Source organism: Suricata suricatta, chromosome 8 (assembly GCF_006229205.1).
Source record: "Suricata suricatta isolate VVHF042 chromosome 8, meerkat_22Aug2017_6uvM2_HiC, whole genome shotgun sequence".
NCBI lineage: Eukaryota > Metazoa > Chordata > Mammalia > Carnivora > Herpestidae > Suricata > Suricata suricatta.
The window spans coordinates 98,248,471-98,263,026 of NC_043707.1; the positions used below are offsets into that span (position 1 = coordinate 98,248,471).

The 14,556-nt window shown below is 43.3% G+C and overlaps 1 pseudogene; it reads left to right on the forward strand.

The window, feature by feature from the left end:
• LOC115297674 overlaps positions 1 to 5,124 on the forward strand; it is a 187,112-nt pseudogene extending 181,988 nt beyond the window's left edge.
• Positions 5,125 to 14,556: the final 9,432 nt, after the last annotated feature.

Consider the following 14,556-nt stretch of genomic DNA (forward strand, 5'->3'; position numbering starts at 1 on the left):
TTAGTTCATCTTTACAATAGCCCTTTGGATTTAATATTAGTGGATTTTAAAAATACTTTAAAAATGTTTTTATTTTTAATTTTGAGAGAGAGAGAGAAAGACAGACACAGAATCTGAAACAGGCTCCAAGCTCGGAGCTGTCAACACAGAACCTAACGTGGGGCTCAAACTCGTGAACCGCAAGATCATGACCTTAGCCGAAGTCAGACACCTAACTGACTCAGCCACCCAGGTGCCTCAATACTAGTGGATTTTGTTGATGGAGACATGAAGGCTAGAAAGTGGATTTTCTAAGAAAGTGTAGTAAGCAAGTGGTAGACCTTGGGTTTAACCAACCACTGTCTAATTCTGCCCTGTTCTCCTAATAGTCTACCTATAATGTCAGGGCTGGGGGAGAAAAGTAAACTGATTTTCTGGAATATATGAGCCTCTGAGCACATCTGGAATATATGAGCCTCATGATAAGCACATCTTGGTTTATGCAGATGAAGAAATTGCCTGTTCATTCAGACCAAGTAACAGATAAGTCTCTCTGCCTTCATTAGGAGAAACTTCCTATCTCTGAGAATTCAGTCTTATTTAGTCACATTTTGCCAGGCACACAGTGTTAGTGGCTGAGAATTCTGATCTGAAAAGCCTAATTGAAAGACTTGAATAAATTTGAAATACCCACAGGGGAAAGAAAGGAGAGATGCCCTTTTGATGTTTTCTTGCACAGTCCCAATTGTGATGATGTATTCCTAAGTGTCATGGGAATGCAGAACAGCATGAACTGCTCTGTCGACGGGAATCTGGGCTTCCCAGTGAAGAGACATTGAACTGAATCTTAAAGGATGAGTATAAATATGTGTGAAATGACTTGTCCCTAAGTCTGGGCCTGTATGTGGTTGGATTTTATTATCTGTCATTAGGATGCAGCTCTGGCTGATGGGATGTACACCTGCTGGCAATGCATGACCCTCTAGAGTATCAGATCAAGATGTGAATGAGAAAACCAAAGTCTAGAGAAGGTATCTGGCTTGTTTAGGGCCATCAGACTGAAAACTCCTTTTGTAATTTCCAAAACAATGCTCTTTACCACCCTTACTTGGAGCCAGGCCTATTCATCTCCTGCTTGGCCCAGATTCCCAGGATCTCAAACCACATGAGACCTAGCAAGAGGGCATTACTCATTTGTGTTACTATCTGACGAGCATCGTTTCCTGGCCACGAAGCCTCCTGGCTTTGGAGATGTGTAACATGTGCTCATTTCCCTGCAGGGTTCAGCTTCATTTAAGCTCAAAAAAAAGAGAAATGCTCCAAAAAAATAATGTACAGTCCTTGACCTCTGAGCTCTTCCACTTGGCTGATGGCCTTGGGTGAATTCTTCTCCAGTGAATCAAAGTAAGGAACCAAGTTGTATTATTGTAAGGGCTTCAAGCTTGATGCCTTTTCCCTGTCTGGAATGCTCTTCCATTCCCCCCAAAGTCCTACCAAGTCTTTGAGGCTTCGGCCAAGTGCCATTGACTTAGGACACTGCCTCCACTCCCCACCTCTCCACCACATTCAGCCCATAGTTACAGTTGCCTTCTCTGAACTCCTAACATACATACCATCTCTATCATCCATTCCATATCCAGCATACCTTATTATTTAAATGCTTGGTTTTGAGAGTGAGAGAATGTGTGCATATCAGGCAGAGAGGGAGACACAGAACCTGAAGCAGGCTCCAGGCTCTGAGCTGTCAGCACAGAGACCAGTATGGGACTTGAACTCACAAAATGCAAGATTATGACCTGAGCTGAAGTTAAACTTCAGCTACTGAAGCTACCCAGGTAGCTCTACTTTGCATATTTAAAAAAAAAGGAAAACAAATTGTCTTATGACCCCCCCCCATATTCTATACAATGAATAGTCCCCAAGCTTTTGGGGATCACCAGTCTCCAACCCTTTTGGTATTGCTAGTCTCAGAACAGTAGCATATTAGTTTATTACTACCTTGGGATGCCATTCCTACCTCCCTTTACATTGTTCTATTGTTTTCCTTCTCTGTATCCCTACAGCCACTTCCCTGGTCTGCTCCTGGCCCTTAGTGGAAGCTGACTACTTAGCCAAGTTACCATGCAACACAAGCTGCTCATAATGAACTGGATGTTGTCTGACATTTACTAGGACCAAGCCATAAAGTTAGGCATGAACAGCAGTACTTTATCATCAAATGGCAGTGGTTTGAGACTGGGCTGAAACAAGCCCTGAAGGCAGAAGGAAGTTACATGAAGTGGTCCAAAGGCCCATGGTTACTTTCTCTAGCCTGTAACTATGCCTCATGAGGACTACTCTGCCATGAGTTGACACTGTCATCTCCCTGCAGGTGACTACAGAAGCCTCCAAACTTGGTCCTCTGCCTCCAGTCTCTTGCACCCCTAGGGCCCTCAGGAACATCTGATCAGAGCCCAAAGCAACCTCTGCAGGACTTCTTTAAGGACTAATGGCTTACCTAAGAATTAGATCCACTTGACCTTCCAAGTCTATAATAATTCTGGGTGTTGCAATGTTATTTCATGCAAAAGCACTCTTCTTATCCTGTAGCTCTTTATATATAGCACATGCCATCATCCCTTGTGTACAAAAGTATTCCCAAATTTGGACCCATGGTCCTTCTCGCACTTTTTTCATACTTCTGCTATCTGTTTGGCATGGTTCTGTGCCTGAGAAACTCAGAATCTAATGAAGGAAATTTCACACTATGCATGACAATACACACATCATCATAAATTATAAATAGTAACCTGTACTGGGCATTTTCAGAGTTAGCATAGTCTCAGTATCGATTCCTTATCCCGAAACCAAAGCTAAGTCACAACTGCACACGATAGTACTAATAACACAAATCGAGCAGCTACAACTTCTATATAGTGCTTGCCCTGACCAAATTCTTCTCTATTCTTCATATGTTCGTGCATTTAATTTTCAGAACCATGCCATGTAGTGCGCACTGTCATTATTCTCATTCCAATTACATAATGTGAAGCTGAGCTTCACTGGGAAGCACGCAGTCTGGTTTCTTAACTATCTTTAGTATTAAACAATAGTAACAGTGATAGTAATAGTATAATAGTCACCATCACAGTAACCCCCCCACTACATACATAATCCATTAGAAATTAATGGGATAATGTGTATAAAATCACTTTGGATTCTTCCTACTATGGACTAGTCTACTACGTGACCATCATATACACCCCACACACACACACAACCCCAAGCGCCACCTCCCTTTCTACCCACAGAAGTTCAGGCAGAGGTCTCCCAATATCCTGTGGTTAAAAGTTTTAGTGAGAACATGTTTAGGTTGGATCTGTGACTTACAAGAGCCATAGGAAAGGAGCAGGAGTTTCAACATGTGAGTTCCCCTGACGGACACTCAAGGACCCATTTGGGTCTGGCTCCTACTAACCAGTAGGCAGTCCTCAAACTTAGAAGCCTTCTCTCAAAATGGAATGTGTGCCTTAGTGCCAGGAAAAGGCTCTGTTACTGAAATAAAGGAGCTCAGTTATAGGGGGCACTGTGTTCAGTCCTTATGCTGGACTTTGGTATATAACTGACCCCATTTATTTCTCATAATGTCCCAGTGATGGGGGTACAACCATGGCTGTTTTACAAATGAGGACACTGCTCAGAGAGATCTCATACGGGACCCAAGGTAATGTGAAAGAAGCATGTATCACCAGTATTTGGAATCTTATGCATAGGACCACAAAACTTTTAAAGAATGTACATGGTATAAAATTCTATTGCCTAACAAGAATATAAAGTTCTTATAAAACTTAAAAAAAAAGAGATGAGGGAACTTTCTAGAACGCTCGGCGAAAAGCGGAAAAGTGGCGGCTGCCGGAGCTGTGCCCAGCAGTGCGCCACTTCCCATTCCCCCACACTGGCCTCGGCCTGCTCACCGGCTGTAGAAAATAGTGAATGAAACTACTTACAATGATGTTTTGGCAGTCAAATCCAATGCCACCCAGGAAGAATTGAAAAAGGCTTACAGGAAATTGGCTTTGAGGTACCACCCTGACAAGAATCCAAATGAAGGAGAGAAGTTTAAACAGATTTCTCAAGCTTATGAAGTGCTCTCTGATGCGAAGAAAAGGGAATTATATGACAAAGGAGGTGAACAAGCAATTATAGAAGGTAGCGAAGGTGGTGGTTTTGGCTCCCCCATGGACATCTTTGATATGTTTTTTTGGAGGAGGAGGAAGGATGCAAAGAGAAAGGAGAGGTAAAAATGTTGTGCATCAGCTCTCCATAAACTTAGAAGGTTTATATAATTGTGTAACAAGAAAACTAGCTCTGCAAAAGAATGTGATTTGTGACAAATGTGAAGGCCGAGGCGAAAAGAAAGGAGCAGTAGAATGTCGCAATTGCTGAGGTACGGGAATGCAAAACAGAATTCATCAGATAGGACCTGGAATGGTTCAGCAAATTCAATCTGTGTGCATGGAGTGCCAAGGTCATGGGGAATGGATCAGTCCTAAAGATAGATGTTAAAGCTGCAATGGAAGGAAGATAGTTTGTGAAAAGAAAATTCTAGAAGTTCATATTGACAAATGCATGAAAGATGGACAGAAGATAACCTTCCATGGTGAAGGAGACCAAGAACCTGGACTGGAACCAGGAGATATTATCATTGTTTGTTTTAGATCAGAAGGACCATGCTGTTTTTACTTGGCGAGGAGAGGATCTTTTCATGTGTATGGACATACAGCTGGTTGAAGCACTGTGCAGCTTTCAAAAGCCAATATCTACTCGTGACAACAGAACCATTGTCATCGTCTCTCATCCAGGTCAGATTGTCAAGCATGGAGATATCAAATGTGTGCTGAATGAAGGCATGCCAATTTATAGTAGACCATATGAAAAGGGTCGCCTAATCATTGAATTTAAGGTAAACTTTCCTGAGAATGGCTTTCTCTCTCTTGATAAACTCTCTTTGCTGGAAAAATCTCCTGAGAGAAGGGAAGTAGAAAAGACTGATGAAATGGACCAGGTAGAACTGGTGGACTTTGAAGACAGCGCCATTACAACAGAGAAGCATATGAGGATGATGAGCATCACCCTAGGGGAAGTGGTCAGTGTCAGACCTCTTAATGGGGCCAGTGAATAACACTGCTGGCATTTTATATGTGGTAGTGGACGAGTGAAGGACTATAATCATAGCTCACTACTTGCTATTGTTTTTGTTTTAATATTCAACTATAGTAGTGTTTAAAAGTTAAATGAAGAATAAAAAATATAAAAGCTCAAAAAAAGATGGCTCAAGAAATATTAGGAACTTTAAAGTCTCTGGCCCTTAGTATAGGACTTCTCTTACAGGGCATAGCTCTGTAAAACCCATAGAACTCTGAATTCCCTTCATTATTTCATGTCATTAGGTGAGATGGTCACAGCCCTCAATGGCTGTGGGTGGTGACAGCAGTCAGATGTGTTCTTTCTAGGACTGACCATTTCCAGAACTGAAAGGGAGGGGCAGTTGGTAGAGGGTGGATTCAGGAAGTGGCACAAAGAGAAAGTCCAGTAGGAGGGAAACACCTCTGAGGGCCCAGAAGTAGGAAGAAGAAGCCAAAGTAGACCTTTAGCTAAATACTCTCAATTAGTTGGAGGGAGATCAGTTAAAGGGATGGGGTTGGAGTTCAGGCTACCTTTCTAAGATTGAGGGAAGGAGCAAGCAAGGAGTTCCAGGCTTGGATTTTACAGGATTTCCCAAAAAGTTACCAATACATGGTGTCGGGATGTGATCTGAGTCTAACTGTAAGAACATGAGCAGAATGCAAATGTAGGAGTGGGATGAGCAGAACTGGTAACTTGATGCAGAAATCCTATGAAATCTCCAACAAGGACTTCTATGGTCCTCTGTCTAGGGACAGTGTGTAAGATTTTGCCAAATGCTGACATCATAAAGGACACTAGAGACAAAATATCATGCACCCAAATGTAAATGTTGAATGTACATGGCATTTGGGGAGAATAGCAAATAGTATTTTGGGCTGTGAATTGAGGAAAGTAACACTTAGAAAATGTCAGTTAGGGGGCAGATTACAGAAGATCTTGAATGTCAAATTAAAGAGCCTGGAGTTTACTGTGTGGAGTCAACAAGTCTGAGCAATTTTAACTGGTGGAAGATAGAGTAGAAGACAACACAATGTTCATGGTAGGTGTTTGGTAGGGGAGAGATGAATCGCACATGGACGACAGTTGTAGGCTCACACACAGCAAAGGAATGAATGACTATGTTCAAGCTACATGAGATCTTGGAGCCTTTGTAATTTCCTTATTTCACAGCTAGGAAGACCAGCCTACAGAGTAGAACTCATAGTGATCTGCGCAGAGCTGAAAACAATGCTCATTCCAGTCTGTTGCACTTTGAGATTTCAAAGTTAAAAGAACAATAAATTTGTCCAAATTCTGACACTGTTGGTTATAAAAATAAGTGGGGAAGAAATTGGAAAACTGTCCTTGGAGTGGGACTGAATAATGAAACTTGAAGCCAGTTTTCTGACCTAAATTTACAGAGTCTAAGGACTTGAATATGGGTCACCCTTGGTTTTTCCCCCCAACTTCTGCAGGTTGGCTTCATGTATATTTGATCACCTTGGTCTGTTAGACTTTTAACCCATAAATTGCACAAAACATAGCAAAGTCAAGCAAAGATTTGTAATAGATTTTCCATTTTGCAGACTTAGCCTGGAAATGCAATCTGATTCCTGGAAAGAGCTAGACACCAAAACCAGGGAAAGGCAAAATCCATATGAAGGTAAATCCAACCACACTACCAGACATTGGTACCATGTAGCCCCTTTCTCTTAACAGGGACCTAAATGAGGGAGAGAAAAATAATGTCTAATACCAGATTCTTCAAAGGTGGCATAGACCCATTGCTTGCTTCTGTTACGTTACACACCAGTATTGTGGTGAGATAGATACTCGAAGTGCAAACGGTGCCTAGAGAAGGAAGCCCTAGTTATTGGGGGAACCAGAGGGCTCACCAGGAGGCAACACTGGAATTAGATTTTGAAAGATTAGAAGGTACTTTTCCAGACAGACAAAAGACAGGGATGTTTTCCAACAGAGGAAATAATTTATGCACTGAAGAGACTATTGGGTGGACAGCAAGCAAGAAAATGAGGAGATTGCAGGCATGGAGAAAGGAAAGCATTCCTAGCTTGTGCAAGGACATTCAGTAGTAGAACCTGATCGTCAGAGAAACGATTCCATGTGAGGTGAGCCTAAGTGCCAGAAGAAATGGAGAGGGAGCCGTAGCTGGAAAGGGGGATGACAAGTACCCCTTAAAGGAGTCTGTCTTGTATTCAGCAGGTAGTTAATGGGGGGCACTAACAGTGTCTCCGAGTTGGGTTGACACCATTCATTAGAACTATGCTTTTGGGGAAAATGGATTAGAAATGAAGAGGTGGAAAATAGAATGGTTAAAACGTGTGCTCAGATCAAACACTAAAAGGACAAAAACAAGGGCCTTATGGGTGCTCTAGGCTCAGTTCGACCAAAGAACTTTCCTCAGGCTTTCCCATCTACACCAACATCACCCTTCTCTGAACACCTCACCGCTAACATGAGTCCTGTCCTTTGGACTTCTAACAGTACCGACTGTAAATTTGCCTTCCCTGTGCTGTGAATGACTCTAGGGCAAGAATGGAATCTGAATGACCTGTATCTCCAGCATACAGCAAAGAGTCAGCCCCATGGGAGTATTTGCCAAGTGAATGCAGGCTGAGATGCCTGAAGAAATCAGTGAGTGAATGGAAATAGGGTGTAGCTGTGTGCCCCGCCCACCTACTCTCCTTCCTTCTTCCCCCTTTGTGGTCCTAACGCTGGCTGGGCAAATAGGGCAAAGTGGTTTCCTTATTCATTCATCCATTGGTAGTACAATATTAATTACTTTTAAGTGCCACTTGGTTCCCACTCAACCAGGAAATGTGAGAGCCAATGTAATCAGTTTGCTGGGTAACTGAGATATGCTATAACCCAGGACCCGGACACCATGAATGCATGCCCCATCATTCCTCAGTTCTACCCACCCAGACCTGTACCTGCTAGCCAAGACAGATCTGATACTGAATGTGGCTGACTGAAGAATGGACCCAGTTGATTCCTCGAAACTCCTATGCACTTGGCTCAGGGCCCTAGGCATAGGATCATTCCAGACAAGGAACTGTGCCAGATGGTAATCACTGCCCTTGTGCATCTAGTGTCTATCTTAATTATATCACACAAAGACACTGCGAAGTAGGTCTTATCATCCCCATGTGACAGATAAGGGACCCAAAACCTAAAATGGTTAAATCCCTGGTTCTCAACCCTGGCTGTAGTGGGCATTCTACTGATCAAGCCCCAGCTTAGGATGTCCAATCAATTTCTGGGGTGAGACTCAGACATCAGTGTACCAGGTGATATGGCTGGTGAATGAAAAACCCAGGACTGAGACTCAGCCTTTAAAACTGTCCCTAGGAGCTTTCAATCCAGTATGTGAATAGGAGCTGGGGTGGGGAGGGGGTAGGATTCAGAGCAGGCAGCAGACAGGGAAACAGCCATCTCCTCAGTTTTTCGGTTCCTATGCTGCTTGCTTTTGATCACAACCCAAAGGATTTATTTGTGGCTTCGATGGTGCCTTAACCATTTAGGCTTCTCACACCCATCCTACTCAGAACACAGCCTCTTTCCTGCCAAGTGGGGCCGTCCTGGCACAGAGGCCTGGCCTCTGCCTCTTTGATTGGGACAAAGCAAAGGGAGGCTTTGGCAGCTTTATGAGCTGCCTCTCAAGCCGCTGACACAGCCGCCTGACGGACGGCCTGCTGCACTAGGCTGCTAGGGCCAGGCCCCCAATTTCACCAAAGGAGCCTACTTGGGCCATATGTTTGGGCTTCCTTTTATGAGAAGATTTGTGTTAGCCCATGAATCCCAGAGTAGCCATGCTGGAAAGAACCTTAAAGATAATCTAGTTTACTACCTCCATTATCATCACTCCTCAGACACTTTTCTGATGGGAAAATGGAGGCTTATTTGATAATTAACTATTAAGAACCATAAAGTCCAACCTAGTAAAGCCCTTAATACCAAGAAGATATTATAAAAATAGATGCTTATTTGGCATCAACTGTTGGCCAGAAACCATACATACATTACCTGGAATAGTTCCGTAGTCTTCGAGTACACATTACATTTTCAGGATGTTCATGGATCTCCTAGAATAGTGCCATTTGTAACTTGTGTGGCCATTCCTTGCAGTCTTCTTAAGACTGATGACAATTAGGAGCAAGCTGTCATTCTTGGAGTAATTCAGGGTATGACCACCAGAGCCCCCTTCAGTCTGGAGCATGAATGGCTCATCAGACAAAGATTATAGCCAAATGGGAAACAAGCTATCACCTTTTTTTTTTTTTTTGCATGATCATCAGATGTATCAAGTAACCCTTGCTACATAATGAGTCACCCCAACACTTCAAAGATTTAAAACAATGACTATTTGTTATTGCTCACAAATCTATAGGTCAGCTGGGCAGTTCTGATCTGGACTTGGCTGATCTTGGTTGAGCTTCCTGATACATGTGCATCAACCAGTGGGTCTCTTGAGGATGGCTAGTTTCTGATGGCCTTGGTTAGGCTGGCTCAGATGACTAGGACCTTTCTCCATTGGTCTCCCTTCATTCAGAAAGTTAGCCTAGTCGATGCATGGAGGGCAAAAGAATTTAAGAGAATGAAGGGGAGCAGGTAATACCTCTTGAGGTCAGAGCTCAGGCCTCATGCAGTCACTTCTCCACTTTGAGGGCAGTCCAATTACAGGGGTATAGAAACTGACTCCATCTCTCGAAGGAAGAAGGTTCAAAAACTTGTGGCCACTTTTTATTGTCTAACACTCCCTTTAACTCAACGTTATGGGTTACCTCTGTTAGCATGGCTGAAATTTCTATATGAAAGCAGTATGACCCACATACTCTTTGAGATAAGCCTACTTACAGGTGGAATATTGGGAACACAGAAGATCAAGATTTTTGTCCAAGGCAGTAATGCCACCCACTAACCAGGAGTTAGAGTTGGACCTACACTGGTAGGTCAAAGAAATAGGACCTACACTCCTTAGACACTCCTTTTCAGAGAAGTGTATATGAGAGTAGAAGAGTCCATAGTAGTTCTCAGCACTGAGAGAGTAGAATGCATATTGTATTCTCTTCTGTGTGGTCAAGGTGGGAATGTGGGTAGAGGAGAGGGTACCTTTTTGATCAACAATCCTCAAATGCAGACAAGGAAAGAGAGGTTCAGAGAAGTCAGAATAAATGCCCAAGAACATTCCCTAAAAATGATAAGGTATGCTGTTCAAATTTTAATACTGAAGCACTCAGATCAGCCTTACTCAGGTTCTGGTCCTCTATTGCTTCTAGCCCTTTACTCAGTTAAACAAGGCTCTCAAATGTACTAGGCAGCTGTTTGGCTCAAGCACCTTCATACAAATTGGTGCAAAAATCATCACCACTCCAAATGACTATTACTATCCTAATTAATGAGGAATAGTAGCCTCAGAAGTGATGAAATGTGTTCAAGATTACATAGTAAATGGAGTAACATGGACCTAAATTTGCATTAAGGCGCTTATTGAGTCCAAATGCTATTTTGAGTATAGGTAACTCTTGGATTCCCTTGTCATGCATTGTATGTAGCAGGCAAACTGGGTTATTTTTCTCTCCAGAAGACTCAGGCTTATTCTTTCCCTCCACGAGGAATGTACCAGCAGCCACTTTTTTGGTGACGTAACATTTCCCCTTCTCCCCCTGCATCTGCTATTCCACCTGCAAGAAACCTACCATCTTTAAACTTTTTTTTTAAATTTTTATTTTCAGAGAGGGCATGTGAGTGGGGGAGAGGGACAGAGGGAGACAAAGAATCTGAATAAGGCTCCATGCCCTGTGTGGAGCCTGATGTGAGACTCCTTCCCATGATCATGACTTGAGCCAAAATCAAGAATCGGAAGCTCAATCGCTGAGCTGCCCAGGTCCCCCAACCTACCACCTTTAAAGGACCAACTGGAATACCACTCCCACCAAGATCTAAAGTTAAGGTCTGTTCTTTTCTTCCTCTCTAACAGGAAGTCCTCTCTTCCTACTTCTGGTGTGTTCCTACATTTCATTGCACACCACTTTTTGCCATATGCTAGTATTACTTAATCCCTTGTTTATGACTCCTATGCCCTGAAAGCCTGTTAGGCTACAGGGGTGATCACCATAGCCCCATTAGCCAGAATGAAGTCTTGTCACTGAGGAGACAAAGCAAAAAAAGAGGAGTATGATCCCCATGCTCACGTAGCAGGTACTCAGTAAACCCTCTTTGCTGCTAGCAAACCTGGAAGACTGCCTGGAGGGAGCTGTGAGTTTGGGCTTAGGAATAACTTCTGAGTTTCCTTATTGTTCTCAGTCCTTCTTCTCCCTTCTGTCTCTGACGTTTCTAAGGCGTTGAAAGTGCTTTGGTAGAAATCAGTAGTTTGTCAAGCTTGATTATGGCTGTTCTTGGAAAAGAGAAGGGGAAAAAAGTGTGCACAGACTGGTGTGGTAATAATTTAAGTTTCAGCCAAGTAAGATGTGGAGGCCTGCTTAAAGTGACACATTTCTGGCAGCTGGTTGTCCCTGGAAAAGATGAAAGGGAGGATGAGAAGGCAGCATTTTTTAGGAGAGCTCGCCATTTCGGAACTAAGCCACTTTTGTTTTTAATTCTCACAGAGAAGAAGGGATAGTTGTAGTGATTTTTCTAAAGGTAGAAGAGACAAAGTCATTGCTCCATGTGTGTCGGGGATCTGATAATTCCCAGCATGTGTCTAGTGCTTTCTATTCACTAGCGTTTCCCATCTGTTCTCTGTCTCCAGCAAGCCCGTGGAGATAAACCCATTGAAGAGCAAGAGAAGCTAAAAGCTTGAACTTATGGCGTAATGCAAATTTTTCATTGTCTATTTTAAAGGCACTTTTAGCATGGCACATATTTTCTTTTGGATGACCTTTGATTCCTCTTTCAAGACATCAAGATGGACTTCTTTGAAGACCACTCTCCCCCACCAGGCGATCTAATCCATAGGAAATGATCCAAGGCAGAAAAATAAAAGGAGTCAGATAAAGGCTTTGAGTAAAAGAAACATTTCTGGCCCCAGATTCTAGTCTGGGCTTGCCTGTGACCCACCTCATGACCTTGGGTGAGACGCTTCAACTGTCTGGAGTTTCCCGGGCAGAGAGTTCATCATTTCCTCCTCTCTGCTCCCAATATATTTGCAACACCATATGATCACTTACATTTTATAATGTATGCATTGTTGGTCTGTGGGTTGCCTCTTGAGGTATTCTCTCCCCAGTCCTCCCATCAAGAGCTGCTTTTTCCACCAAATCCTCTGTCTTGGCCCTGTCTAAGCCCCATCTCAGTTGAGCACTATTGCCTTTGTATCTCTGCTTATTTTGTAGGGGTCTGTCTCCACAACTGCAAGGCTGTCTTTATGAGGACAGGCTGTTTTGTTCACTAGCCTGCACCTCGGTGAAATCAGGCCTCAGATACTGATGGGGTGGATGAGGCCCTGCAGGAGATGGGGGGCTCCTTGTTTAGTTGAGGATCCAGCCCAGAGCTGGTGCTCAGTCAAGGTTGTTCTGATGAGAGAGACCCTTAAGCCTTGGCCCATGAGAGAGAGAACATCTACTTACTTCCTTGTTCTTAGGGTTTCTATCCTTTGGGGGTTGTCCACATGGTTGAATACATCCTGACAGTCCTGGCTGCTGACCTGTGAGTGGGCAAGGACAGTCCGTGGAAAGGCACCACCTAGCTGTAAAATACACCCTATTCTGCTTCCTGAAGCATGATAAATAGTGCCCATCTCCTTTGCTAGCTCTGGGCTCCTGCGTATGGGCTGTTGCCTGCTTCCTGTCTGCCTGCAGGAAGTGTCTGCCTGGTAGGCATCAGCCAACTGTTCACCTGCGTAACTTGTGTAATAAGAGGAGGTGGTCAGCCAAGCAATCCTCATTCATATGGTGATTCATGTAAGTGAACTTGCAATTGGCTTCACCAACGCAGACCTCTCACTTTGCAGAACTGAGGCCGTAAAACCAAATCGGTCCAGGGTGGGAGTACCACACATGCTTAGGCCTGGGCTGCCTTCTCCAACAGCCTTACCAGTGCTCTGCAGTGCAGCATTTTCTGTGATTGCCCAACAACAGTACAATTAGTATTTCATTTTCTGTGTCCTCATGCATTTGGGTGTTGGGTACTCCAGGACAGAAAGGATATCTTTGGGGATTCACGTGCTAAACTCTACCTCAACACCTAAAAGTGTTTCACTTCTCAGCATGAAGTTCTAGACCCACTTGTATGCTAAAAATGCAGAATTTGAGTATAGAGTAAGAGAATCGATGTGCAAGGAACACATCGGGTGATTCCTACACACTTAAAATTTGAAAACTATATTCTAGTGATCTGCTGAATAAATGGGAATAAATTCTTATAACTTTGACAGATGGACTCTGTAGATGAATTAAGCCTGCTCTGAGATCATAAGTTTATTCCTTCACTCTTGAGAATCTGATTTCATTGGAGGAGGCCACTAGTAAAAGCTTCTGGACCTTGGCATTAGGCCCATCAACCATTCCCCAGCTATACAACCTTAAGGTGGTACTTCACCTTTCTGAACATAGGTTTCTTCAATATGTAAAACTAGAAGACCATTACCAGTTTCTTAAGGTAGGTGTGAAGATTACAGATAACTTATATGCAGTGTTGGGTGCACAGAAGCAGTGAGTGAGTATGCTGTAAAAGAAAATGAGCAAAAAGAAAAAACAAAACTTTGAACCCTGAAAGGCATGGAGTGTCATGATGGGTGGTAAAGAGTCATTTCAGGTTTTGAACTTGCATCTGGATTCTGGGGTAAATGTGTATAGACACTTGGGTCTCACTGTTGCAAAATGGAACCCAGCCTCTTCCCATCTGTGGCTGTGTCTCAACCATGTCTGTTTGCCTGCTGCTGACCTCGGTCAAGTCCTTACAGTGAGCACACCTTGTTTCCATAACCTTGAGGGTAACAAGTACCCTATCTTATCTGAAAGAAAATAGACATGCAAGGCCACACTTTTTGCCTTAGAACCTTTGGTTAATGAAGACCAGTAAAACTAATTGGAGTTCAGCAATTAGGCAAAGCATTTGCACTGTAAAATTCTTCCCAAAACAAAAATCAGAGAACACCTGCTCTGGAAGACACTAGAAAATGATTTTCTAGTTCCATGCCCTCTTTTGACAGATAAAGAAAAAAAGGCCGAGAAAGGGCAAGTGACTAGGCCCAGGTCCAGTTCCATGGACAGTTTCTGGTTAGAAAACAGTTGACCAGAGCAAGCCATGATGCAAGGCCTGGGAAACATCTAGGAATCTGTGCAGAGGGCTTCAAAGAAAATGTGTTTCCTTGGTCTGTAGGGCTCCTTCACTGGGAGAGAAGATGTTGCTCTTTTGCCACACAAGTCCTTCTGTGGTATCCTAAGGGGAAGGGACAAGCACGAAGTCCCC